The sequence below is a fragment of the Equus quagga genome, chromosome 12 (assembly GCF_021613505.1).
Source record: "Equus quagga isolate Etosha38 chromosome 12, UCLA_HA_Equagga_1.0, whole genome shotgun sequence".
Classification (NCBI taxonomy): Eukaryota; Metazoa; Chordata; class Mammalia; order Perissodactyla; family Equidae; genus Equus; species Equus quagga.
The window spans coordinates 107,418,443-107,445,123 of NC_060278.1; the positions used below are offsets into that span (position 1 = coordinate 107,418,443).

The following is a 26,681-nucleotide window of genomic DNA, read 5'->3' on the forward strand; positions in this document are numbered from 1 at the left end:
TCACAGTGTTTTCTTTTCGGTGGGTAATTTATCTGGAGTGTTACTTGGCTGTTTTATCTTTCTTTCTCTACGCGGCCTCTCAAATTGCTTCAGTAGATCCCAACCTCTCTGGAGACAGGAGACAGGCACGGAGCTTTCTGCCGGACCTCGCAAGGCCCCGCGTGGTGTGGGCGTTGAATGAATGCTACATGATGGCAGAATGAGTCACTGAGATTTAGCGGGAGAGTGTGGAGGAGGGTGAAAATGAAAAGGGCTTTGAGGCGGCGGGAGATGTACGCAGGTCAGGAATCATGACGTCAGGCCCAAAGCCAGTCTTTAAAAATAGTGAGACTCCTGTGTGAATCAAAATGATTCTATGGGGAAAAAAACCCACATGGACGATAGCAGGTTAGATTGCTTCGTAAAAGTAATTTATACTCGACCTCAAGACAAGCAAAAGTTACAAATCAAAATAGACTCAGAAGTGCTTTAAGTATTCAGAAACTCATCAGAAACAGTTGGACTGAACTTACCATGTTTGATACAGTAACAACAAATTATAATAGAGAATAGTTAGTTACTAACGAAGATACCTGCCCGCCCCCCACCTTCCCTGGCAGAAACCTGTGCAGGTGGGATTACGGGCTTCTGCTTTATGACAAATAACAGGTCTCTGGTGGATCCTTACTGGCAGTAATTCAGGATCGGGGTATCAATGGGTATGGAGGACCGAGCCTTCATTGCTGAAGCTGTCAGTTAACCCCAAAGGAAAAAGGATCTGAGTGTTTTATGATTGCGTAACATGGTCAAACTTGAACAGCCTGGGTTGTTTATTCCTGTATACCTTGCATGCCAGAGTCAAATGACTTACGCAGTACCAGCTTTAATTAATTTAACTGGCTTTCTTCTTTTGAGGGAAAAGAGAAATATATTAGTTAACTACTCCAAACACTGCTTCCTGCCTCCTCCCTGCTCCCCTCCGCCCCCCCCCCCCCCACACCCCAGAAAGTCTTCTGAATTCTATATGATGAGGTGGATAAATTCTTTAGTGAAGATTCTATGGAAGTATATAATCACAAAAGTGACATTCAAACACCACCACCAAAGCTGGACACACAGTTGGCATTTAATAAATACCAAATAACTAGTCAGACCACATCAGTAGTTCTAAATTCAAAAATTAATTTTGTAACAGTCATCATAAAAATAATCACCTGTGGGAATTGGGTTTTTTGTTTTCTTTTAGTGATTCACATTCTTGTGGTAAATGTAAAAATAGGATTTACCTCCTGAATACAAAATGTTCTATTTATGAAAAGCAAGCAAGGCCAATAATTAATCACTGCAGTTCTTTAAAGGATAGTTTTAAATTTTAGCCTTTTTATAGAATCAGCTCTAATGTTTTAAATGATAAATGGTACAGGAGGCTAGAGGGCCTATTTTTTCTTAAAGAACCTGAAGCAATTTAGTAACAAAAACAAGTTAATTTCAGTTTCTGTTGTTAATCTTTATATATAATCAAGCTGTTGCCATAAATTGTGAGACAAAAGTGGAAACGGTGGTTTAAGTGAGGCACATGTGATTTTTCCTGGTTCGTTTCATGTACATTTTATCCATATGACAAAACATCAACGTAGCATTAAATATTACACTAGCAAAGGGATACACAAAATAAACTCATTTTATTTTACCTTTCATTTCCCCCCCATTGCACTTAGTACTGTCAAGGAGCTGCAAATGAGGGACAGCTACAAGTACCAATTTGTGCTGTTGGATACAGTTCTAACAATTTATATCAATAGAGGCTAATAACAAATGGTTGCAGGGAGAATCCAACCATAGAGAGAGGCACAAATACATGAAGGAAAACTGATTGAGGATTACAAAATGATAAGAGCATGAAATATAAAAAACTTCAGGTTGCATTAAGTCTGTTCAAGAAAATTATGTAGATATCAAGAAAAGTAAAGAATCTAACTATCTAACTGGATATTATCACTCTAATTCTCTAATTGCCACAATGCTAATTTACAATGGTCTAGGGGGATGAAAAAGATAATTGTTTCCTCAAATGAAATCACATGACTTCTCAGAGGGAAGCCACATTCCACAGAAGAGATAGTCACTCTCCTTTTCTTCTAAAAGGATTCAGAAGCATAGAACATATTTATGATAAATAGGCAGCTATTATGTTGAAACAATCTGGAGTCTGCAGTGACTTAGAATGGTTTAAAAATGAAACATTTTTAAGAACACCCTTGCATCTTTTCCAAGCTATTCTGAACCATTGATTCTATATATTAGATGATTTCAACCTTTAATATTGCTAAAGTTTACATAACAGGGGTATTGGCTCAGAATAAATGACAAGTTAAATAACGTACCTTTAAAGCTTTTACCTTCATGATTATAAAATATTAATCAGAAATATTTTTAAAGACATGTTTTAGAAGAAGATAACAATGCAGAAAGTCTGCAATGTATTGTCCACAGTGTCTGACATATAACAAAAAATCACCTGACATAAGAAGAAACAAGAAATGAAATTGATAAACAAGAAGATCAAAGAATCAACAGAAGCAGATACAGAGATTATCTAGATATTGGAGTGAGCAAAAAAGTACTTCAAAATAATTATGACTAATATGCTAAAGAAAATAGAGGCAAATGTGGATCGAATGGATGAAAAGGTGAGTAATTAAAAATGAATTAGAAGGGCTGGCCCTGTGGCCGAGTGGTTAAGTTCGCGCACTCCACTGCAGGCAGCCCGGTGTTTCGTTGGTTTGAATCCTGGGCACGGACGTGGCACTGCTCATCAAACCATGCTGAGGCAGCGTCCCACATGCCACAACTAGAAGGACCCACAACGAAGAATATACAACTACGTACCAGGAGGCTTTGGGGAGAAAAAGGAAAAAAAAAATAAAATCTTAAAAAAAAAATGAATTAGAATATATCAAAACGATCACAGCACTGGCTATGATCTTAACACAGTGTTGCATTGCAGGGGTCATAAGGGTCATCCCTTGCTTGCTCCTGACCTTAGGAATGGTGTCAGCTAAAGAGTTTGCAGCCGTGCCCTTAACCTCTGGGCACTGTACTGTCTGTAAGTTATACCTCGATAAAAGAAGAAAAAGAAAGTAAATAGGAGATATTTTTACTTGGGTGTTGAACTGTTGCAAAAGGGTCTAACCTCTATCTTTTGCTTAAAAAAATGCTAAAATGCTCAATCTAATCTCTTTTCAGTCGCTGAGAACTGCAGTTTTAGGACCCCAAACATCTACCTAAATTATTGGTGATGTCAGCTGTAGATAAAACAGAGAACAATTGCTTGGAAACTGCAAAACTGTTATAAAATTATTCTGACCAAGATATTTTTATTGAAATATTATTATTTCAAAATTTGGTAGTTGATTTCTGGTCTCACCATGATGCCAAATACTGATAAAGGTTAAATATTCAATGAGCTATCTAGGTGGATCAGTTAACATAGACTTGTTAAGTTCTTTATCATGTATCCAGGCTGTTACATATGTCAGTAACCAGTTTAGTAATTGTCATGATTGAAAATGGGAGGAAGGGCCTAGGCTGAGGGTGTCCGTCAGGGACAATCTGACTTGGTCTCCATTCTCTCTCAGCCCAGACTGGAACCCAGAGTAAGCAAAACACCTTCAAACCCAGATGGCGGGGCATGGAGGGGGGTGGGGGGAGGTGGGAAGGGGGCGGTCTTCATCTCTCACTCCTATAACCCAAGAAGCAACAAAGCTCTTCATTTATTGCTTTCATTGGAGATTCAACACAGGATATCAAACTTGCAGAAAAATTTTTCACATAAAAGATTTCGGATGTCCATTTCATCCCTTGTTTCAGCTTCCTGTTTATTCCAGACACTGCTGTCTGAGAGCAGCATTTAAATGGAAGATATCATGCATTTCCCCCCAAAACATTTTCAGCTACCTGACAGGAAACATGATGGCCCATTCTTTTAACTCGAGCCGTGTGTGTGTTTCTTTGGTTGTCAATGCTGTCTCCAGCGTCTCAATTTTCTGAGCATTCTGAGGCTTCTACTGACTGATTCTCTGTGCTTAAAAGCTTGTCTGGGTGCTGCAGGCCTAGGACGCCGACTCTCTGTGAATTGTTTTGCTGGCAGACAACAGATGTGGATTAGATTCCGCTTCCCAATTTGCTGCAGGCCATTGTGGAGTCACTATACCTCTGTGTACAGAAATCCTGAAGAAGAATGTTTGTGGATGCTCTTACGCACGAGTGCACAGAGGCTCACCCCAGCCAGCTGCCTGTTTTTGTACAGCCCATCAGCTGAGAGGGGTTGCTATATTTTTAAATAGTTGGGAAAACAAATCAAAGAAGGATAATACTTTGTGAGACATGAAAATTATATGAAATTCAAATTTCCTTGTCCATAAATAAAGTTTTATTGAAGTGGAGCCACGCTCACTTATTTGCATACTATCTCTGGCTGCTCAGTGCTGTAAGCGCTCAGTGGAGTGGTTCCATCAGAGACCCTGTGGCCTGCAAAGCCTAAAATAGTCACTACTTGGCCCTTCACAGAAAAAGTTTGCCCATTGCTATGGATTAAATTTTGCCCCTCCAAAAAGATGTTGAAGTCCTAATCCCAGTATCTGTGAATGTGAACTTGTTTGTAAATAGGATTTTTATAGATGATCTAGTTAAGACAAGGTCATTGGGGTAAGCTCTAAACCAATATGTCCTTATACAAAGGGGAAGCTTGGATACAGACACACGCACACACAGAGGAGTCCATATGAAGATGAAGGCAGAGGTGAGGTGATGCTTCTACAAGCCATGGAACCCCAGAGATTGCCAGCCAAGCACAGGAAGCTAGAGGAGACGTCTGGACAGAGCCTTCCCTGATGCCTTCAGAGTGAGCGTGGCCCTGCCAGCATCTTTGTCTCGGACTTCTAGCCACCAGGACTGCGAGACAAAAAGGTCCTGTTATTTAAGGCCCCGCTTTGTGGTACTAACACATCTGCTCCCAACCTAAAGTGAAAAAGCATAGACGTTGTCCACTGAAAGGTGCCCATGCGCTCTTCAGATCATCCAGTGCTCAAGAGCGTCTGAGCTCAACAAATGCCACAGGTGTTTCTTCCCTTTTCTCCCAAGGCACCTGCGGAAAGGCCGGGGAGAGATGGGGCTCCATCCTGGTGGTGGGGTGCTCTCAGGAGTGGCTTTCTTCCCTCTGTGCACTCAGACTCCCCACGTGTGACATGTACCTTATTTTTCCCAATAACAAATGAATCAAGAACTGTCAGTTAAACTCCCACCTCAACCAGCTTCTCCTAGCCTCCTATTCAAAGAGTCTAATTTTTATAAAGAGGCATTCTTTTAAGAGATAAAACAAGAAGAGCTATGTCTGATTTTCTTTCTACCAATATTTTCGAGAACATTCACCAGTGGAAGTGCCCAGTAGAATCCCAGAATGTAGGGAAACTTTCAGCTTTTCATTTTAGTATCCCAAATAATAAAATGAAAAAATAAATATTTTGGGTTCTTTTAAAAAACGTTTTAAAGAACCAAACCTGCTTTCAAAAGAGGTTTCAGTTAAAATATTTGATGAAAGCAAATTATCACTGAGAATCAACAATAAATTCTCCTGGCCCACATTGTACAATTAGTTATTTACAGCTTTTAAAAATGCCTAAATTGTTTGCAGAAGGCATTCCAATACAGGTATAAGCTATGACTGTAACATGAGATGAACATCTTGATGCACAGAGCATGTCAGCTAAGGGGTCTGCTTTAAAAACGGGACTTCGGGTTCTTTTGTAAATGATTTGGTTTCTAAACGTTTGGCTGTACGTTGTCTTAGAGCGCATCTATTTCAAAAAAATAAAGCTCAAATTCCAAATCAAACCAATGATTTACTGAGAGGTTTCTAGATGCCCAGTTCTGATTCTGGTGCCATGGGGAAAAAAATATACTGAGACATAAACTTTGACCTCAGTTACTTTATGGAATTCATTTTTAGTCTGCTTGCAAAGATTAGAAAATTATACAGTTAAGGGCTAAATGGATGGAAAGATTTATATGTGCAGTCAATGTTCTGAGCAGACAAAAGTCCTTGCAGCTGTCATGAAACCACAGGGGGGGAGACGGACATTAATTCAGCTGTACCTCGAAAGGGGAGTGTGGTCTGGACCCACATAAAGAGGGTGGAGAAAGGATTCCATGTAGGTCCACACAGGTGCAACCGCCAGAGCCTGCTGTGTGGGGAGCACTGGCTATAAGGTTCCTTGCTCCACAGTCAGCTGTCTGAGAGCAGGGGCCGTAATGTGTCCACTCTTCTGCCAGCACCTAGCACTAGGCTTGATGCAGGCTTGGGGCTCAATACTGCTGACTGATTGGATTAACGATAGTGAGAAGGCAGGAAAATAAAAACAAATGACACAGCTGGAATGCATGGGAAGTCCCCAAAACATAAGTAGGTTATATCCCCAAAGGTTGTTTATGAAGGTTTTGGGCTCAGAATTCATTTCTTCAGAAAATATGATAAACAGTGCTCAGCTTCCTGCAATAGCTGATCCACAGAATTTATCTAATCTTATAATATAAAGGGGATATGTTTTTATAATTACAAAGGAAGCAGGAGAAGCAATGTTGTTACGATGGAACCACATTTAATGAGGTCGTGATTCTCAAAGCATTGTGGGAAGCCGTTCTAGGGATCTCTCGAGGCTGCGTCCACGGGGGAAGCACACGCCGCATTGATTTAGGAAGAGAGAATGAAGGAGAAAACCATAGAGCTGAGGAAAGCTCAGGAAGGTTCAAGGCAACTGAAAAGGATGCTCCATTTGTCAGAGCAGGAGGAGCATGTCAGGGTGGGACTGGCTTCTCCCTCACCTGTCCCTAGCTCCTCAACTGAATAGACCAAAATGCGACTCAAGCTGGCTTAAGCAAACAAGGGGAACAGGGCTCCTATCACAAAAAGCCAGCAGATCTTACTTTCAGGCATGGCTAGAGCCAGGGACTCCAACATGGCCTCAGAGAGTACAGTTTCTCTTTCCCTCTTGGTTCTGCGTGCATCTCTGTTAGTCTCATTCTCAATCTGTGTTCTCCACATTGTGGCGAAAATGGCCCCTGGCGATTCTGGGCCTTGTCCTTCCAGCTCAGCTGCCTCAGCTGATGGTAACAGTGGAGCCGCCTTGGACCCTGTGGCCACAAGAAAAATCAATAACACTGATCCTGTCTTGAAAATGGTGATATTTTGTTCATCATGGATTCTATTCACAATAATTTTTCTCTTAAAACAAATTGCATTCAAATGTTGTTTACCTTGCTTACTGAGGTTTTTGGCACCCCTTTAAATTTTGTCCCTGGGTGAATGCCTCCCTCGCTTTGCTCTATTCCTAGTCCTGGCTACACCTATGAGATTATTCTCACCTCTCAAGTCTCCAGACCCTAAACCACACAGTTTTCCCCAAAGTGCTTGTTATAGTTTGAATTGTATCCTCTCCAAAGGTATGTTGAAGTCCTGACCCCTTGTACCAAGGGATGTGACCTTATCTGGAAATAGGGTCTTTGCAAATGCAATCTAGTTAAGCTGAGGTCATGAGAGAGGGTCCTAATCCAATATGGCTGCTTTCCTTATCGGAAGAGGAAGACACCTTGTGAAAATAGAGACGTGCAGGGAGAAGACGGCCGTGTGATGATGGAGACAGAGATCTACAAGCCAAGGAACACCAAGGATTCCCGGGGACACCGAAAGCCGGAAGGGGCAAGAAAGGGTTTTCCCCTCACTGGTTTCAGAGGGCGTATGCTACTGACGACACCTTGGTTTTAGACTTCTGGACTCCAGAACTGTGAGATAATAAACGATTTCTGTTGATCTAAGCCACCTCATTTGTCGTGCTTTGTTACAGCAGCCCCAAGAAATTAATATAGTCAGCATGCCCTACACCCCTCTCCTTGGCTCGATTCCTGAGATCCAGACTCTAGAACCATGTGCTGGCTTCTCCATCTCTTCAAAATTTTCTCTCCCTATGTCCACTGCTTAAATGTTGGTTTGGGCTCCACTCTAAAGTCTTTTGTGGGGCACTTCTAGACAATGCCCCTCTCCATTATGTAAGAACAAGAAACCACTCTGGTGGACTGGCAGTCAAGGGTGCCACTGACCAAGAAGGATTGCCTGTGGAGAGGGGTTTCAGAATAAACTGGAAGGCAGTTAAGAGGCTGTGGCACAGAGTGAAGCACGCTAGAGGGTGAGGATGTGTTGATAGCAGTGGGTGGCATGGGGAGGGGGGCGGATGCAGAGCATTAATTAATGAGATGTGCAATTTGAAAGTTACTTTTTACTCTGCTCTGGGTTTTTACCAGCTGATAAATCCTGTTGTTCCTTCTTCAAACGATCTTGGCCTCAGTTGCCGAGACTGGAAGCCTCAGTTCCAGGACCTCTCCCTCCCCCTTGCTTTCACCCACATTTACTCAGTTAGTTGCCAAGCTCTAACATTTAATTATCGTCACTGCTGTGGCCACTGTTCAAGTTCAGAGACTTTAACAAAAATGTAGCCAAGGTCCTACAGCTAATCATTGGAAGATCCACTGGCTCCAAGCCCCATTCTTCTTCCATGACAGCGCAAGGTCTCCCCGTTGGTCCACGTATGGCCAAGCCCGGCACAGTTCCCGGTACAGAGCAATGCTTCACAAGTGTGTCCTGAGCCAATGAAGAAGAAGAATGTCTTTTTCTCTGATTTCCCTTAGCAGCTTCTTCTAAATACGATGTTTTCAGACTTTGAGGACTTTCTTATTGCTTGCTCACAGAGGACCTGATCTTTTACATAGTTTTCTTGCTACCTTTAAGGAAAAGAGGGCATAAGTGGAATTTCACAGTAATCTGTTGAGTACATGGAATTGCTACTAGGAGTTCATAAATCTCGTTCTTGGGGAGGTGGGTGGGAGAGCTAAGGGCATGGAAAGATGAGCTTAGGAAACACAATTCTTAGGTCAGGAGCAAGCTTCGGCTTGCAAAGGGGCAAACAGGAGGGTCCAGTAATTAATACCTTAAGTTATGGACAGTGAGAAGCATGGAAAGGTCTCACGAATGGGTAACGACAATGATGAAGTATACAGACACTAAATACAAACGCGTCACGTGGTAACATAGAGTAAATGAACGTGGTGTACTCATCTTTCTACCTCCTGCAAACAAATAAAGAGCAACTCATATCAATTCGGAGACACTCCACTGAAAAAGTGGACTTCTTTTCTTCATGCAGTCTGTCTGGAAGGCATCATTATTTGATCCTCTGAATTCTTAAAAAATAAGAATCAAAATCATGGTGGTTTCAGTGAAGCGGTACATTGGTGTATTGTGTTAGGAAGTTTGAAATGCTTACAATGAAGGGTCCCATAAAACGCCCATCACATTTCTCCAGGCAGAGTAGCACCTCACACCGCATGCATCTTATCTAATGTGAATCTGCAAAATATATACTTCTGGGCTTAAAATTCAGTGTAAGTTTATTAAGTGTACCTTATTCTGATCAACTCAGTAGCACTTCTGAGATAGAAAAACTTGCTAGACATCCTCCTAGCTTTTACACACCAAGGGGGGAAAAACAACTTTCAGAATTACCAAGCTGAACTTTGATGCTCCTCTCAGAAAGTTACTGCTTAATTCCAGATCTCTTCTGCAAACTGGGTGGCACACGATTTCATTTCAACTTATTAAGTCAATTACCTGAAAAATAGACACCAAATTACAATGTATACTGTTTTTTTCCCACTCTATAGAGAATCAAAATGTCACAGGTAGGTGGGATACAACAGAATTTAAGAAGTTTTCTGCTTATGAATGATACATAATTTCAAATGACTCATAGCGCTTGTTGAAATAAAGTCTCCAGCCTGGCTGACTCATAGTAACACTGACACTGGAGTTTCAAACAGAGTTTCCATAATAACAAAAATGGACCCAACGCATGTATCGCAGAGAGTTATCTTGACCATAACAAATCACTAATAATCAGGCTATCAATCATTTAAACAAGCAGTACTATCCCCAGATAATGCACTCAATGACCTAGCCCCTTCTGGAAGTTCCATGGGAGCCACTTTCATAACTTTTTGCAGAGAGTGCTACAGGGTACATTTAAAAGTCTTTTTAAATGCAGACTCTATTGTCAAGCTCTAATGAAAAAGTAGGGCTCTTTATTCGTCTATAATTTTGAAAATGGCCTCATTTATTCTCCAAGTACATTCAAGACATTTTGGATAATTTAAGAATACTGTATTTCTTAAAAACATGGTGTGAAAATGTCGATGTCTGGGGATGAAACAACCCAAGTGACTTTATTTGTTTCCTCTCCTTTTGCACCCCCAGAGCCTGAAGAGATCATGCAATGGATTTTTCACTTTGGTGTCTTTTCAACAAGAGGATATTAGGACAGAATAATCGAGCCTGAAATAATTAAAACTGATTCACACTTATGAGCTGGCAACCATGTCCTCCTTACTAATTTATAACACCTTTATGAAAAGTCAGGGCCCTCTGCTTCAGTTTCCTGTTCCAAGATGGAAGACGGGGGTTTTACCTTAGCAACAAAACTTCAAAGGGAAAACTTTGGAAACAGACCAAGTATTCTTTGCAGCCTATCTTCATTTATAAAGGAGGAGAGAGACTAACCGGTATATGTGAGAAAGGTCAGCTTTTATTCAAGTCCTGTGTTCATATGATTCAGCTTTGCTGTCATTATAAACACATTTTCCATGTGAAGAAGCACTCATTAATTTTTCCCCCCAAAGGAAACTTTTCTGGCGGAATGACAAAGTTCTGAGGAAGTGGTAAGATCTCCTAAGAGCTGATTCTGTTAGAGTTTTCCAGTGTTCTAACATAATCATCTATTCATTCGCAGAGTATTTATCCAGTACCTACTACGTGCCAACCAGAGAGGAGAACAAATAGGAAACAGCCCGGGCCTCATGGAGTTCACCCTCTAGTCAGAGAGGAAGATTCACAACCAGCAAACACTTTGTTGATTATGAGGCGTCACAGAGCATGGAGCTACGAGCAACAGAGGATGGTCCGCGGGGGGTGGGGGAGCGCCGAGAGAGAGGCAGGTGCCTTCTGAGGCAGATTGAGGTGGGTACCCAAGGAGGTGACACTTAATTTGAGATCTGAAGGATGAAAAAGATTCAGCCCTCTGGCCAGCCCGAAGAAGAGTTTTCAGGAAAGGGGATGGGAGGCCGGATGCCCTGAGGGCTGGACGACGGGAGTGTGTGCGTATGTGGGAAGTAAGAGGAAGGAGGGGCAGCATTCACAACTCTTCTCAACCTAGTTCCCCCATCTCCCTCTGCTCCCTAAGAGGGACCCAGTCAGATTCAGATTAGGTGAGGGAGTTGGGGCTCGAGTGCAAGAGGCATGACCGCAGTCCTGAGAACGTGTTTCAGAGAGTATGTGCATACATATGCCCCTTAGCATGTGGAGGTGTGGGCTTACCCAGGAGGGGCTTCTCCTTCACTGAACCAGGACATGTCTAGGAGACCCAGTATCTCACTTTGTGCCACCTGTGTGTTCTCATGTAAGTTAGTCTCCAATGTGAATGGCACCCCTTTGGATGTGGTGCAGTGCACAGCATGAACACCTGTATGCAGCTGCCCTGGGGGCGAGGGAAGCATCAGGGATGATGCAGGGTTCTGGCTTGTGCCATTACTGAACCAGGGAGAAGTAGAGGACAAAGTCAAAGGGAAAAGAGAAAGAATACTCTCCCCATCTCCCCTAATTGTGTGTCTATTTTTTTCCAGTTACACCATGTAAAATGTCAAAGGGGCAATATGCAGGCTTGATTTGTCCCTGTACCCTTTGAGCGCAACAGGAGGGCACAAGATGAAGGCAAGCTCCAGCATCATTGTGGATATCAGAAGAGTGAAGCCTACAGGGTCTGGGATCAGACTACTTTGGTTTCTGCTGGGTCTCTCCATCTGCCAGCTATCAGGTCCCTTAACCTGAGCCTCAGCTTTGCCATCTGTAAAGTGGGGACTTCACCTGGCTAGTAAGAGGTGACTTCTGGGTTAGGACCCAGGTCTTTGTGGCTCGAAGATGCCTGCCCTGTATCATTTTACCCTTTCACCTTTTCCACATCTCCCCTGTCTGGATTTGCACACCCATGCTTTCAGTCGGGAGAACATTTCTTTAAAGCAAACATTTAAATTTTACTTTTTTATCCATACAAAAAAAATCTCAGGTTTTCTAAGCAAATGAATTTTTAATACAAGATATCGAATTTTTAAATGTGTAGTATCAAATACCTCCTCTTTGTCCTTGTAACATATGGTGACAATTTGCAAATTATTCCAAAGTATTTCTATCCTTTGCTATAGGAAATTAGAGCTGAGAAATAACTTCATTTTTACTGTGCTCAAATATAAAATGGTCAGTTGAAATGTGATGTGTATAGTCAAAGAGTGCAGAACAGTCATAATTAAACTCTAACTTCTCGTGTTCTATTTTTTCTAATTCTTTCATTTATATCTTTAATATTTTTTGGAGCCAGTACAGCATGACAAGAGAGTACTTAGAGTTTGGGAGTCTGACAACTTTGGGAATAATGTGAGTGCTACCAGGAAAAAGGGGTTAATGACACAAGAATAGTCCACTCAGCCTTCAGCCCATTGTGAGAAAGATCTTCTATGTTTAAACCAAGTATTTTTTTTAACCGAACCACTGATGTCGCCATAGCTTTACTTTATCTTTCAGTGAAAAGAAGGTTTCTCTCTTCATCCAGAGACATGGGGCAGCCTCCTGGGCGCCTCTTCAGGGAAGGCAAGAACTGGGAACTGGGGGCACTTCTGCAAAAAAGCAGTGACACAAGACTTTGGCACCCACCACGTGGCAGACATGATCCTGTTTCTAGTGACTTCCAAGTGAGACTGGGGTGTCGGCTCAAGAGTTCCCTGATATACTATTCTATCATTTCAAGAAAGTATTTTCTTTTACGAGTCTTCATGAGCTCTTAGCACATCGCTGTCCTAGACAAGAAAATCCGGTGATGCTCTCTGATCAACGTAGAGGGATGTAGTCCGACTCACACCTCATCTCCTCCACAGATTCTTTCTGGATCAATCAAGTGAGAACGGTTTCTTCCTTCCCCACAGGCCCACAGTTCTTGGTTTCTACTTCGCCTGTAGAATTTTGTGTGATCTGTGCTGCAGCGTGATCAGATATGTGTGTCTTCAATAGATTTTGGGTCCAAAGAAGAAAAAATTGACAATGTCTTTAGCCTTTCTTCATCCCTCAGATAATGCCTTAAACAGAATGGTTCCTCAACAAATTTTTATTGAATTTGAATTTCAAATTTATTCTCCATTAATAAATTCAATCAGTGACAAGCCCAAGATTTGTATCTCGGGTTTAAGCTGAGATAAACACTTTATCAATCAAGGGTTCTGGCTACCAACAACAGAAATGGGTTCTGATTAACTCCAGAGGACAGGAATTTATTGGAAGGACATCAACAGTTCACAGAACCAGTGAGAAGGCTGGCAAAAGGGTCTTGGAATGTGAGCAAGAAGTGCAGAAGCGGGAAGCCAAGAACACCGAGAAAATACTACCAGGAAGTTCTGCTGGTTTCCCCACTGGCACCTGTTGTCTGTGCACCGGCCATTGCCAGCCCTTGGCTCCTAACTCTGCTGCCATCACGCTTAATAACTTGTAGGTGCATCTGTTTCTTAGGGTCACTCCCTAAAATTTCAAAGCCATGGACAAGAACGTGCAATTGGCTGAGCCTCGGTATATGCCCATATCCTGGCCACTGGGGAATGGACAAAGGATGCTTCTGCACCCTTTCTACCTTGGCTCTTTCTGGGAGGCAGAGACCTCACAGTGGAGAGTCAGAATGGAGAGAGTCAGGGGAGGGACTGAGGAAGGCGTGGGGAGTGGAGGAGGAGGAGGAGAAGAAGAAAGAGAGAGAGAGACAGAGTGAGCACACAATGCCCACTAGATTAGGGGAGAAATTGTGATTTTTTCAACTGTGATTTTTTAAAGCAGCCTGAACAAACTCTTTTCAAAAACATATGAGACTTTTCTGAATAAATTTATCTAAAAAAATCTAAATGGTTTGTGTGAGTAAAAGCAGCTTCAGTAACTATACAGTCTAAGTGACAAACTCCACGTTAACACCACAAAACACTGGAAACTTTAAACAGTTAATAAAACCACAATGTGAAAAAGGAAAATTATTCTTAATTTCAATACTAAAAAAGAAGGAACTGTTTCACAGTTGAAATTAGAAAATTAGTTATTAACTAGAGAGTTATTAATTAGGTCCCAGTAGTTGAAATTGATGAGCTGTATAATAAATATTCTCATACTTTAGCTCAGTTTGGTGTCTCTCCCTGGTTAACATTCCGAGGCAAAGAGCAATTATGACGCTAGGAAGTCAGTGCACTCCCAGAGCATGTTCACAGAGCGAGAGGATAAATTATCAATCATCTTGTTTTCTCACACTAAGTCAAAAGTGCTGTCCCTAAGGCAGAAGAGATTTGTTCATGATGACCATGATTGTCTGTGCCATGTGCCTAGGCTACAAATTCCCCCTTGAATGTCTTCCACTTTCTCTTAGTCTTCATGAACTAGTTATTTTAATGTTCCTGAATAGTCCCGCCGACTCTATGCCTCTGCACACTCCTCAAGCTACAACCACCCTTTCCTTTAAAAACAGGGCCTTACGTTACTTGTGCTGGATCAACTTGGTGAAGTCATGCTCCAACAAAATAGAAACCTATTACGATAAAACAAGATGCTGTAAAAAATACCACCAACTCATGGTTATTAAGTTTTTCTGGAAGTGGGTATATCCAAATTCCTACTGTGCAGTTTATTCATAATATCCTAGAAATAACAAAAAAAAAAAACCTTAAAAAATTCAAATTGCTATTCATCTTGCCCATAGAATCTTTTTCTTCAATTCCTAATTCTATGTAGGACTTTCAAAGTGTAGGAGACGCTATTTCTCTGATAAAGAGCGACACACGTCATCAGCTCCATGATCAATTTTACTTCACGTTCTGCAAAGGGAAATAAGATCCTCACCAAAGACGTGCTTTACTGCGCTAGTGTGCTAAGTCCGTCAGCCATCGTCCTCTCAACAAAAGGTGGAAGAAGTTCAGCATCGGAAAATAACAAGTTTTGGCAAGAATTGGAGAAAGCGGGATCCTCAGATATTGCAGGTGGGCGTGTAAAATGGGTCAGCCACTGTGGAAAACAGTTTGGTGGGTCTTCAAAAAGTTAAACATAGAATTACTGTATGACCCATTAATTCCACTCCTAGGTGTATACTCAAAAGAATTCAAAATAGGGACTCAAATACCGGAACACGAATGTTCATAGCAGCGCTATTCACAATAGCCAAAATGTGGAAACAATCCAAATGTCCATCAACAGAAGATGGATAAACAAATTGTAGTCTATCCAAACGTGGGAATATGATTCAGCCATAAAAGGAATGAAGCATTGACACATGCTACAATGTGGATGAACCTCGGAAACATTATGCTAAATCAAAGAAGCCAGACACAAAAGGCCATATAGTGTGTGATTCTATTTATATGCAACATCCAGCAGAGGTACATCCATACAGACAGGAAACAGACGATTGGTTGTCAGGGGCCGCGGGGAGAAGGAATAGGGGAGTGATTGCTTGAAGGGTCCAGGGTCTCCTTTTGGGGTGATGACAACATTTTAGGACTAGAGAGAGGCTCTGGTTGCACAGCATTGTGAATGTCCTAAATGCCACTGAGTCACTCACTGTAAAATGGTTAATGTGATGTGAATTTTTCCTCAGTATAAAAAATTGATTACGGAGAAGACTATCTCATGACAAGGAAAAATGTTCACCATGTATTTAGTGGGAAAAAAGGATAAAAGTAGGCAAGAAAACAGTGTCTATAGGTATTCATTGTCATACATGCTAAAAATAATCATACATACGATTATACACAAAAACGTCAACAGTGATGATTCCTAGGTAGGTGGATTTAGAGGACTATGTGGTGGGATTATGGTTGACAATTCTTTTTTTATCTGTATTTCCAAATATCTCATAATTAGCATGTAATACTCTGTATTAAGAAAAAAAGTATAAGTAATATAATAAAAATAGGAATGAAAAATCAGGATTAGGTCCTGTGACTTGAAGAATGCCTCCATAGAACCCAGTAATAACCTGGATAACTTTCACAGAGCTCATTTGTATCATCGGGCAAATTACGTCCGGTGAAACGTAATAACACAGTGAAAAGCTGGATATGTCACGCTGGACAAACGAGGCCGCTCTCCAAAGTGCTCTGCTCGGCTTCTGTCCAGAGGCTTAAACCTTGTGGTTGAGATAATATTGAGGCAATTACAGTAACGCGATTAAGGTGCATGACTTTTGAATGCACTCAAAAGAAATGTACTGAGAAGAAATATGTCAAGAAAACAAACCCACATACTGCATTTAAATACTCCTTTAAGAAAACTACAATTTATTTAACATGATTAATAAGAGCTCATTCTTTTATTTATAAAGTATATCAAAATGTGATCAATTTAACCAGCATGAAATAAAATATGATATTTTGTTTACCATTTTTCTACTACCTATTTCAGATTGTGGTTAAAAGAAAGCTACCCAAATGAAAATATCTGTATTTTCATGCTTTAAGGAAACGATAAAAATGCAAACTTATAAAATGGGGAAACCATGTGACTACTGATTGTATTACTAAAAGGAACACTGAATTATTCCATGAAAGAATGAGCACTTTCAATGGACTTCAAAAATTTCAGTTTTTCTACTTGTACAAAGTTACTGCAACTCTTTGTTTCTCTGTGTATTTACAATTATTTGCCTAGATGTTACTAATTGTTATTATGAAGCTTCTCTTCCAATCATGTCTGATTTTCTCTTACTAGCAGAGGCTGGTGTCCACTCATTCAACAGGGATTTGAGGAGTGTCTTCCGCGTTCCAGGCGAGGTGCTCCGTGCCCGGTGGACTGACAGTCATCAGCCCTACCCTCGGGTCACAGGTGGGACATCCAGTGCCTGGAATCGCACACAGTGGGCAGTTGGCAAGCCTATGTTGCATAGTGACCTCAGGAGGAGGAGTCTGGGCAAATCTGGGAATGCCTGTGGGAGCCTTTCCCAGGGTCAAGCGCTGGCCATGCAGACTTGCAAACTACACAATGGCAGGTGGATCCGGGTAACATCTATGGAACGTCTACCAAATTCTGGGCGCTGTTCTGAGCGCTTTACACACCACCAGTGATTCACTCCTCAGAACACGATCTAGGGACCATCATTATCCCCACTTTACAGACGAGAAAATTGACGTCTAAGGGGTTTAAATAACTTGCTTGAGGTCATACACAGTGAAACCTGGAGATGGTATCTGCTTGCCAAGGGCAAGAAGGGAGAGGGAAGTGATAAGGATCAGAGGTAGGTTCTTGGTGACTTCCTACTTCAGGGAGGAAGAGGAGCAGGCAGAGGGACAGGATTAGGAGCACAGGAGGGGCTTCCTAAGTAGTCAATAGATGCAGAAGATGCTTCAGGAGGGCCCGGCTCACAGGGGTCGAGAGCTAAAGAGAGATTTGGGGTGAGACGAGGAGGAGAGCCTGCAAGCACTTGGTATTTAAGAATTGGGGCTTTTTTGGGAGCATCTTCAATTATACGGGGAGAAAAGGGCAGAGCCCCTGGGCCTTAGAAGGTGACTGGAGCTATGGAAGCACGGCCCCCAACTCCATTTTGCAAGAGGCTTGGGGTGGAGGGCATGCACGTGCTTGGAAGGATGTCCTGAGTGGGGAGGAAAACCCAGGGAAGAACTATTTCAGGCCAGGACAAGGTCAGGAGAGAGAGAGGATGGAGAAAGCAGGGGACTTGGAGAAAGGGTACAGGCCACAGGAGAGCAGAGGCGACAGGATAAAGCTCAGCAGGGGGAGGGGAGGACTCGTTCCCCTGACAGGGGTAGAGGGGACATTTCCTAGATGTTAGGTGGAAAGTGGGGACTTTGAGAGCCCTTATGCCAAAGGCAGTGCAGGCTCTGGTGAGGGCGCTGGCCATGCGATCAGGCTATTCTGAGCTCTAGCCCCAGAGAAAAAAGCCCTCGGATGGTGGCTTCTTATCATTATTGCAGGATGCTTCCGTCTTGTAAAGTTTCAGGCAATGTGATCTGGGGCAGGACAGGAGATGACAAGAGTAGGAAAGGCTCAGGATGGCTGGGATGGCACATAGACCCAGCAGTTCCTTAGTCATTGCATAGGGCGACTTTCCGTTCCGGGCTAGTGATACTGGCTTTTCCATTCGTGGTGGTTTCATAAAGTTCTCTTTTAAAATAAATCTATTTAGGTAAAATAAATAAACCCACTAAGGGAAAAAAATGTAAAGTAAATAATGGTACAGATGATGCGGGGACGTGGTGACAATCACGAAGGCGGGCGGGTGAGGGAAGACTGGACAGCATTATCCTAGGGAGTACATTTCCTAGGTAAAGTCATTTAAAACTTAATGTTTTTAAAAAATGTACTGTTAATTGCTTCACCTGCAATGCTGGAAACTGGCTGGGTGGTGCCATATCTCAGCCAAAACCAATACCCACCCTGAGAGATGAGGGGGCCAAGTCCCTGGCAGGGTTTCCAGATTGGTGTTGGCAGAGACCGGCCTGAAGAAGCTGTCTAGTCTGGCTGGAACATGTGGATTTGCAGCTGTGCACCCAAGAGTTTCCATACTATTTTTTAAAAAAATGAAACTGTTACCCTTATTTTAGTGCTCCATTAAAAAACATTTAATGCTCCTTTTTTAGGCAATATATCATTTTATCTTGCTCTATGTTTGCACGGCATTTCAAAATAAAGTGGAAAAATCTTTGCTTTAATGGCTAAGGAGCAGAGCAACTCAACTGGCAGAGGTGTTTCTGACTGTGTCTTCTGATTGCAGATATTGTTGCATCTCTTTGCAGCATCCGTGACTTTCGCTGGTTATGAAATTGATTCTGGATACTGAGACATAAAAAAGACATAAAGACAGCTTCTTATTAGATTTTAACTTTCACTTGGACTACTGAGTTGACAAGTCAATTTTCCCCACTTAACTCTAGAAAACCAGACAATGCTTGCCATATAGAGAAGAAAAGATGGTAAGTTCCAGAACTCTTTCCTTCTACTAGTACATTCACAGGGTGCACAATCAGCTTTATAAGTTATAGACATGCTGAAAATAAAATTCTAACAGAAAGGGAAGGTACAGACCTGCCTTATAATATTCAGTGTCATTCACAGATGGGGTAAATTACCTTTTTCTCCTATTCATTTCCAAATTTCTTCCAGTGAAGTATTAGCTGTTGAAAAAAGAGAACCCTAGGAACAAAGCGCCCCATGCCTGTGTCTTCTCCATCTTCAGTGACTGTCACCAAACCCCTGTTGATTGCTGTCTGGTCAGAGCTGAGGATGAAACTTTTCTGGGGCAGAATGAGTGCATAATTGCATTTAAAAATGAATCTGCTTGATACGAAAAACTCCTCCCCTGCTCTACCTGTAAGGTTTGTAAAGAAATTGGGTGACTCCGTGGTGCGTAACTTCAAAATAAAGACATTCTGATTTATTGTGAAAGACAAGGACGGTTCAAAATGAAAATCTTGTATATTGATGAAGATTCAGCTAAAAATTCATTAACCTAAACATTAAGAAAGGAAAATCAAAAGACGCAAACCTTGATTTTTTTTTAGTCTTATCCTCTAGACAATTTTTAAAACATCAAAATACAGCTACATAAACTGCCTTCAAAAATAAGACCCTTGATTACTGGTGCCGTGACCTGGGTAGGAAACAAATTTCCAATGGCATGAAAACTCAAAATCTGATTTTACAGCACTTCCTTCAAAACTCTAATTAAATTAAATGCAAATAATGTAAGCATGTATCAGCCAGAAAGCTTATAAGCCTTCTAATAAAATTCATAAAATTCTTTAGGAGGTTTTATATAGAACAAGACAGACGTTAGAATAGAAATATAAAAAATATGTACTTGTCTAAAACTTTGAAATAATAACCAGACTATATGCCTGGGAGAGCAAGAATTCCTATGAGTAGAAGAGAATGATGTTTTCATCATTTTAATGTTTGTTAGGAGGCTAGCCAGACAATAATAAAAAAATGGGTGGTAAATTCTTGCTATTAATTTAGAAAGGTGACTTATGTACCACATGACAAGGTATGTAGCTGATGTGACTTATTCTGATGCAATCACAATTTTAAGATTTAACAAATTTCTCTATAAATATTCTTTTCTTTTTTTTCTGAGGAAGATTAGCCCTGAGCTAACATCTGTGTCAGTCTTCTGCCACTTTATACATGAGTTGTCACCACAGCGTGGCGGACAAGTGGTGTAGGTCCTCACCTGGGATCCAAACCTGTGAACCTGGGCCACCAAAGTGGAGTGTGCCAAACTTAACCACAACGCTAGGGGGCTGGGCCCTATAAATATTCTTTAATTAATCATCAAGAAAACACCAAGTAAATACTAGCATAGTGGAAATAGAATTGTGATCTCCATATTATTACTAGACATTGTTAGTATGTATATTCCACAAGTGTTTCCTAAAATGGAAGGCATCAATGGAGAAAAACTGTTCGCTATAGTAGGATTTAGCAAATTATGGCCTGCAAGCCAAATCTGCCCCACTCCTTAGTTTTATCAATAAAGTTTTATTGGAACTCAGCCGCATCTGTTTGTTTACATGCTGTCTCTGGAAGCGTTTGGGGTGCAACAGGAGAGTCTAGTAGTTGTGACAGAGGACGTCTGGCCTGCAAAGTCTAAAATAGTTCCTCTCTGGACCTTTACAGAAAAGTTTGCTGATCCCTGGCTTATAGAATCATTCAGAATAGTGACCATTTATAAGTACTTTAAGATTCACTGATGATAGTGAATTGGCAAATTAATTAGTTTTGCTTCTCTTCGTTTCTCTACACTCCAATTATGTGTTTGCTTTAGGACTCGTGGCTGATCAATGCTCAAAAGCAAATGAGCAAAATCATTCATCAGAACTAAATACTCTGCAAGTTATTTTCCTAAAAATAAATGAGGCAGAGAATAAATAGGATATGCAATGGATAATATAAATAATAAGATACTAATTCAGAGCGGAAGACTGCCCTGAGGCTGCTTAGATAACGTTCGTTAGTTATAGGAAGTCCTTCACCTCCGTTAGAACGAGCCCACCCTCCTTTCTGTGAAATAAATGTTCCCCGTCAAAGGCATCGCGACAATGTTAATTTAAATAAAGCTCAAAAACTTCTATATTGAGTGGGAGGTGGGCTTGTATTCTCTCGTTTTTTGTTTTTTCCTTATGAGAAACTCATGGGAAAGAGCTGAAATTTTAACTATTGGTTTCTGAACTTGGGATGCAATCGTAAATAAGTACATAAAAGTATTCTCTGAAATATAAGATATTGGTCGTAAGGGTTTAGATGGAAATAATTTCAACGATCAAAACATAATTTAAAAAATAAATAAAGTGAATTGCTTGAAGCATCTCTGTAAGTGGGTAGAAGGCTCTGGAATGGGCCATTGTCCCTGGTCAGGAAGACCACCAGGGGGCGCCTCGTTTCTGAGATTTCCCCAGGGGCTGTTCCAGTTGGTTAAGATTCCTGGATTCAGGATCCAACTCAGAATCTTTAGCGAGACCCTGAAACTGACAAATCCGATTCAGAGGCTCTCAGTTCCTTCTCAAGCTGGGCCTCAAACCCTCCAATGAATCCTTGAAGTACAGTGGGATGGTCATGTCCCTGAAATTTTGGGACCCTGTATTTTAATCAATGTAGGCTTCAATCTGCAGAGTCTTTAAAGACCCATTGTCAAGTGGAGCCCCGGGTCTTTTTATGTGAGTTGTGCTTCGGGTAAGGTTTATTCCATGAGTAACTGTTTATGGAAAATAGGAACACGTATTTTGGAGTTCTGGGAACCTAGCTTAGCTTTGCCTGACACCTACACTATGTGGCCTTGAACAAATTACTTGACCTCCTGGGGCTTCGGTTTTCCTATTCACTACTCTGTAGGAGTGTTACAAGGACGAGATGAGATAATGCCTGTCAAATGTCCAGCACATAGTGGCCATTCACACCATTTACCAAGCTGCTGCCATCCTTTAATTGTATTTAAAAAAAAAAAAAAGAAAGAAAAGAAATCCAGGTCTTTACATTCATTCCAGTTAGATTTCTTCTTATTTTGGTTCATCTTCCACCCGTGAAATTCCTTTTGAATCTTGGCGGTTGGGTTCCGGGACACTCTGGTGCTGTCTTTCTGCTTCAGAGAGTGCAGAGCGGAGCCAGTGATGTTCGCCTCTCGTCTGCTTCTGTTCTCACTGCTTCTCTTGAGGAGCCATGTCCAGTGCTGGGGACTGGCTTTGTCCCTAGCAGTAAATACATTTCTCTCCACCCGCCTTGGACAATCTCACTTTGGGGTGCTCACAGAGCTTTGCTGATTGCCCAACAGTAGATGTAGTTTTTATTTTTAAAATTCTTTAGTTCCTTCTACCAAATTACTTGCAACAAATTCCCAGGGGTAAGCTCAGAGGGCATTGTAGGGGTGCTGCCTAGGACCACAGCTGCAGTAACAGCTTGGATATCTGGTCAGAGCAGAGGAACGTGGAGATCTCCAAGCTTAGGGAGAATGCCTTGCCTTGTGAGTTTTACAGACATGGTAAAGAGTTGGGGCATCTAGTCCTGCCTCTTGGATAGACATTATCTCCATGGGCCAGGGGCCTGTCAGTCCTAAAGATTCCCGTCACTACTTTCTCCCAGGAAGCCTCCCACTCAGGGTCCTCAAGCAAACATGGCTACTGATGACCTGCTCTGGCAGCTCAGAGTTCTGGGATGGGCCCCCAGAGAGATCCCTACCATGTCTCTCAAGGCCTTTATTGATCCTATACTATAGGAAAGAAAGCTGGGAACAGCACAATACATTTTGGAAAGACTTCTATCAATGATGCTATTTTTTTTCCTTAAACAATTTTTTATTGAGATGAAATTCACAGAACCTAAAATTAACCATTTTAAAGTGAATAGCTCGGTGGCGTTTATTACATTCATAATTCTGTGCAACCGCTGCCTCTATCTTGTTCCAAAACATTTTCGTTATCCCAGGAAACCTCGTGCCTATTAAATAGTCATTTCCCATCCCTCCTCCCTCCCTCCAGGCCTGGCAGTGACCAATCTGCCTTCTGTCTCTTTGGGCTTTTTTTTATTCTGGATATTTCATATAATGGAATTGTATAATATGTGACCTTTTGTGTCTGGCTTCTTCATTCAGCATGTTTTTGAAGTTCGTCCATGTTGTAGCACGTATCAATATGTAGTTCATTCCTTTTCATGGCTGAGTGATGTTCCATTGTATGTATATGCCACAATTTGTGTATCTCTTCATCCATTGAGGGCATTTGGGCTGTTTCCATCTCTTGGCTATTGTGAATAGCGCTGGTATGAATGTTCATGTACAAGTTTTTGTTTGAACACCTGTTTTCAATTCTTTTGGTTATAGACCTAGGAGTGGAATTGCTGGGTCATATGGTAATTCTATGTTTAACTTTCTGAGGAGCCACAAATTTTTGCCCATTTTTAAATGAGTTGTCCTTTTGTTGTTGAGTTGTAAGAATTCTTTATATGTTCTGGAGACTAGACTCTTATCAGATACATGATTTGTGAATGTTTCCCCCCATTCTGTAGGTTGTCTTTTCACTTTCTTGACAGTATCTTAATTACTTTTTCTCTTTTTCAAAAGTCAAGTTTATTGAGGTATAATTTACATGCAATAAAATTCACCCTTTAAAAGTGCTCAGTGCCGTGACTTCTGACAGATGCACACAGTTGTGCAGCCCCACCACAATCCAGATGCAGCATTTTCATCAGTACAGCAAGTGTCTCTTGTGCCCTTTCAAAGTTAATCCCCTCCCAATTTGAATGACTTAAGTTTTGTCATTACGATACTACAAACTTTAGTTTTCTGAAAAATTACCACAGAACATCTAACAAACAATGCTAGGTAAATGATGCCCGATTGTATTATTTGAATTGACACTCTTTCACTTGCAGAGTATTGACATTTTATATTTTTTAATTTGCTCTTTGCTGGCGCCTTGCTGTGAAGGTAACAGTGTTTCAGGTGGGTGGACCTGCAGTGCCAGCAGGAAGCACGAGACCTCTGCTCTTCTCCTGACGATTCACCAAGAAGACTTACTGTGGTCAGAACACAGAGATAAATTCCACCACGAAATACATTCCATCCAAATTACTCCACATGCAATCTAAAAAGATACAGGCTATAGGCTGAAATATTTCTTTAGTAATGTTCTTTTCTAAGAGCAGAAGAAGACGAATGATTTTCTGGTTTCTCAAGACACAAAGGAAACATTTATAAAATGAGACTGGAATTGACACGCCAGCGTGAACTTGCTTTGACCACCTCTCCACGCTTTCAGAGCCCTGCTCTCAACCCTGAAGTTCCATATTCTTCCTTGGAGACCCAGACCCACTTCCTTGCTGAAACCGCCCTCGAGGTGTCCGTGCGCCATCCCTGACCTGCTGGGGGGCTCCGGCCATCGTTTGCACCCTTTAGTTGAACTCGGTTGAATAGGTCTAGATTTTTGAAACTCAGAAAAGCCTGATCCAAATAGAATTGATACAAAGAGGGAGGTTTCCCAGAAGAGGCCTAAAGAACAAAGCAGAAATGTGGAATCCTTCTAAGGTTCTCAGGACATGTTTGGGGAGACCGTAGGGAGCATCCCTCCAGATTCTGTGATGAGAACTCGGTGCTCTGTGCTGGGGCGACAGCGAGTGGAACTGATGTCTTGAGACTCGGGTCAAGGGCTTTTAAGTCTCTGAGGGTCCAGAATAAAATGACTCGGCAGCATGTTGTGATTCCATAGGTGTGCACACGGGTCTTGGTGTTTGTGTCATTCACCACTTCGTATTGAAATGATCTGCTTGCATGTTTGCTGTCCCCATTAGACTGTCATCTCTTCACAGGCAGGGGCCAGTTTTATTTGGCCTTGTTTCCCTAATGTCTCTTTGGTACCTGAACGGAGGTCACTCAGATGACATCAGGTAATGTCATGTACCTGAACAGAGGGGAACACTGCACGTCCCTGAGGGCCCAGCTGCACCATCTTCTGTACTCACGATGGTTCACAAACACTGGCTGTCCAGTTATACCTTTTATTAGCTCTTCCCATCGTCTCAACCCTTCCTTAACGTCTCTGCTACCTCTTAAGATACCTTGCTTTAAATTCCCTTCCTAGCATCTTTGAACTAGGTCAGTGGATATTGAGTGCTGAAGTCCAAAATGTTCAGGTTAATAAAGAAAAACTTAGTTATTTCTGGACAACTAGATGCAAGGCATGATATCAGATCGGATATTGGGCCAGAAAAAAGTTGCTCTAAAGGACGTGGCTGAGAGAGTTGGTGGAGTTGGAATATGGAACAGCCTTGCGTTATCCATCCGCCCTCCGCTTCCGCCTTTTCTTTCATTTATTCCCTCTGGTTCTGACTGTAGATTAGATAAGAGTCTTATATCAATGTAAAATTTCCTGACTGTGATAACTGTATTGCCATTACATTAGAGAATGTCCTCTTTCTTAGAAAATGCACATGGAGGTATTTAGGGATAAAGGGACATGATGTATGCAATTTAATCTCAAATGGTTCAGACAGAGAGAGAATGATAAAGCGAAAAGTGGCAAAATGCTAGCAATTGGTGAATTTGGGTAAAGGGTATTGAGAACTCTTTGTACCAGTCTTGTAACTTTTACGTAAGTTTAGAATTATTTCCAAATCGAAAGTTAATACAAAGGTAGGCATTTCGAAGATCATCAGACCTTTTCTTAGATGCATTGTGAGCGAAAGACACAAGACCCCGACGGCCAGGACTTGCCGGGTGGAGAGTTCCTTGTTACTCACCCACCTCTCTCCTTCTCTCCTCTCTCACTCTCCAGGCTCTAACTTCCTCCTCTTGTTATCTAAATGTGGACACGTGGACGTGCGCTAAAGCCCCTTTGTTTACTTCTTTTCTCTACACGTTCTTGGAGCTCTCAACTCTGCTCACGGCTTCTCCAGGGCTGCTTTCGCTAGCAAAGCACCAAGGAGATAGTAGTTGCCCAATAGATATTTATCGTACAAATGAATGGATTCAACATAGCTGACGGTTGCCAGAGGGCAGCTAACATCCAGGTTAAGAAGATTTTAAAGCCTATGTAGAAATTGATCCTTCGGTTGGCCTGATTTCCAACCTCCTATAAAAGAGTACAACTCCCAAGGCCAAGAGCATTGGCTCTCTAAAATCCAGACTCCTTCCTTCTTGGCCAGCAATGAAATGTTCATCTCTCCAATCCCCAGGGTCACTCCTTGCTTCGCTTTTTGTTTTTTTTTTAAAGAGTAGCCAGGCTAAGAGTGTGTCAGTGGAGGTGAGACTGGGGAGAAATTGAATAGAAATGATTTCTGCTTAGCCGTGGAGAGTCAAGTAACTTTTCAAAACTGTTAACTACTTGATTCTTTTCATCAGCTTACTCTTTTCAAGCATTGTTCCCATATTAAATTTGGGTCATTTGGGGGATCCAAAATATCCTTCTGAATTATTGGATGTGGCTGTGAGATGTGTTCTCAGGAGCCCCTTGTAAATTTCCATGAGCCGCTGTTATCCTAAGTCATA

The 26,681-nt window shown here is 41.7% G+C and overlaps 1 long non-coding RNA gene across 1 annotated transcript in view; it reads left to right on the forward strand.

The window, feature by feature from the left end:
• The window catches only part of LOC124248922 (uncharacterized), a 30,196-nt gene extending 17,983 nt beyond the window's left edge, over positions 1-12,213 (forward strand). The window contains exons 3-4 of the long non-coding RNA XR_006891178.1: positions 10,869-11,095; positions 11,758-12,213. This is a non-coding gene — a long non-coding RNA (uncharacterized LOC124248922). The remainder of the gene's footprint in view (positions 1-10,868; positions 11,096-11,757) is intronic.
• Positions 12,214-26,681: the final 14,468 nt, after the last annotated feature.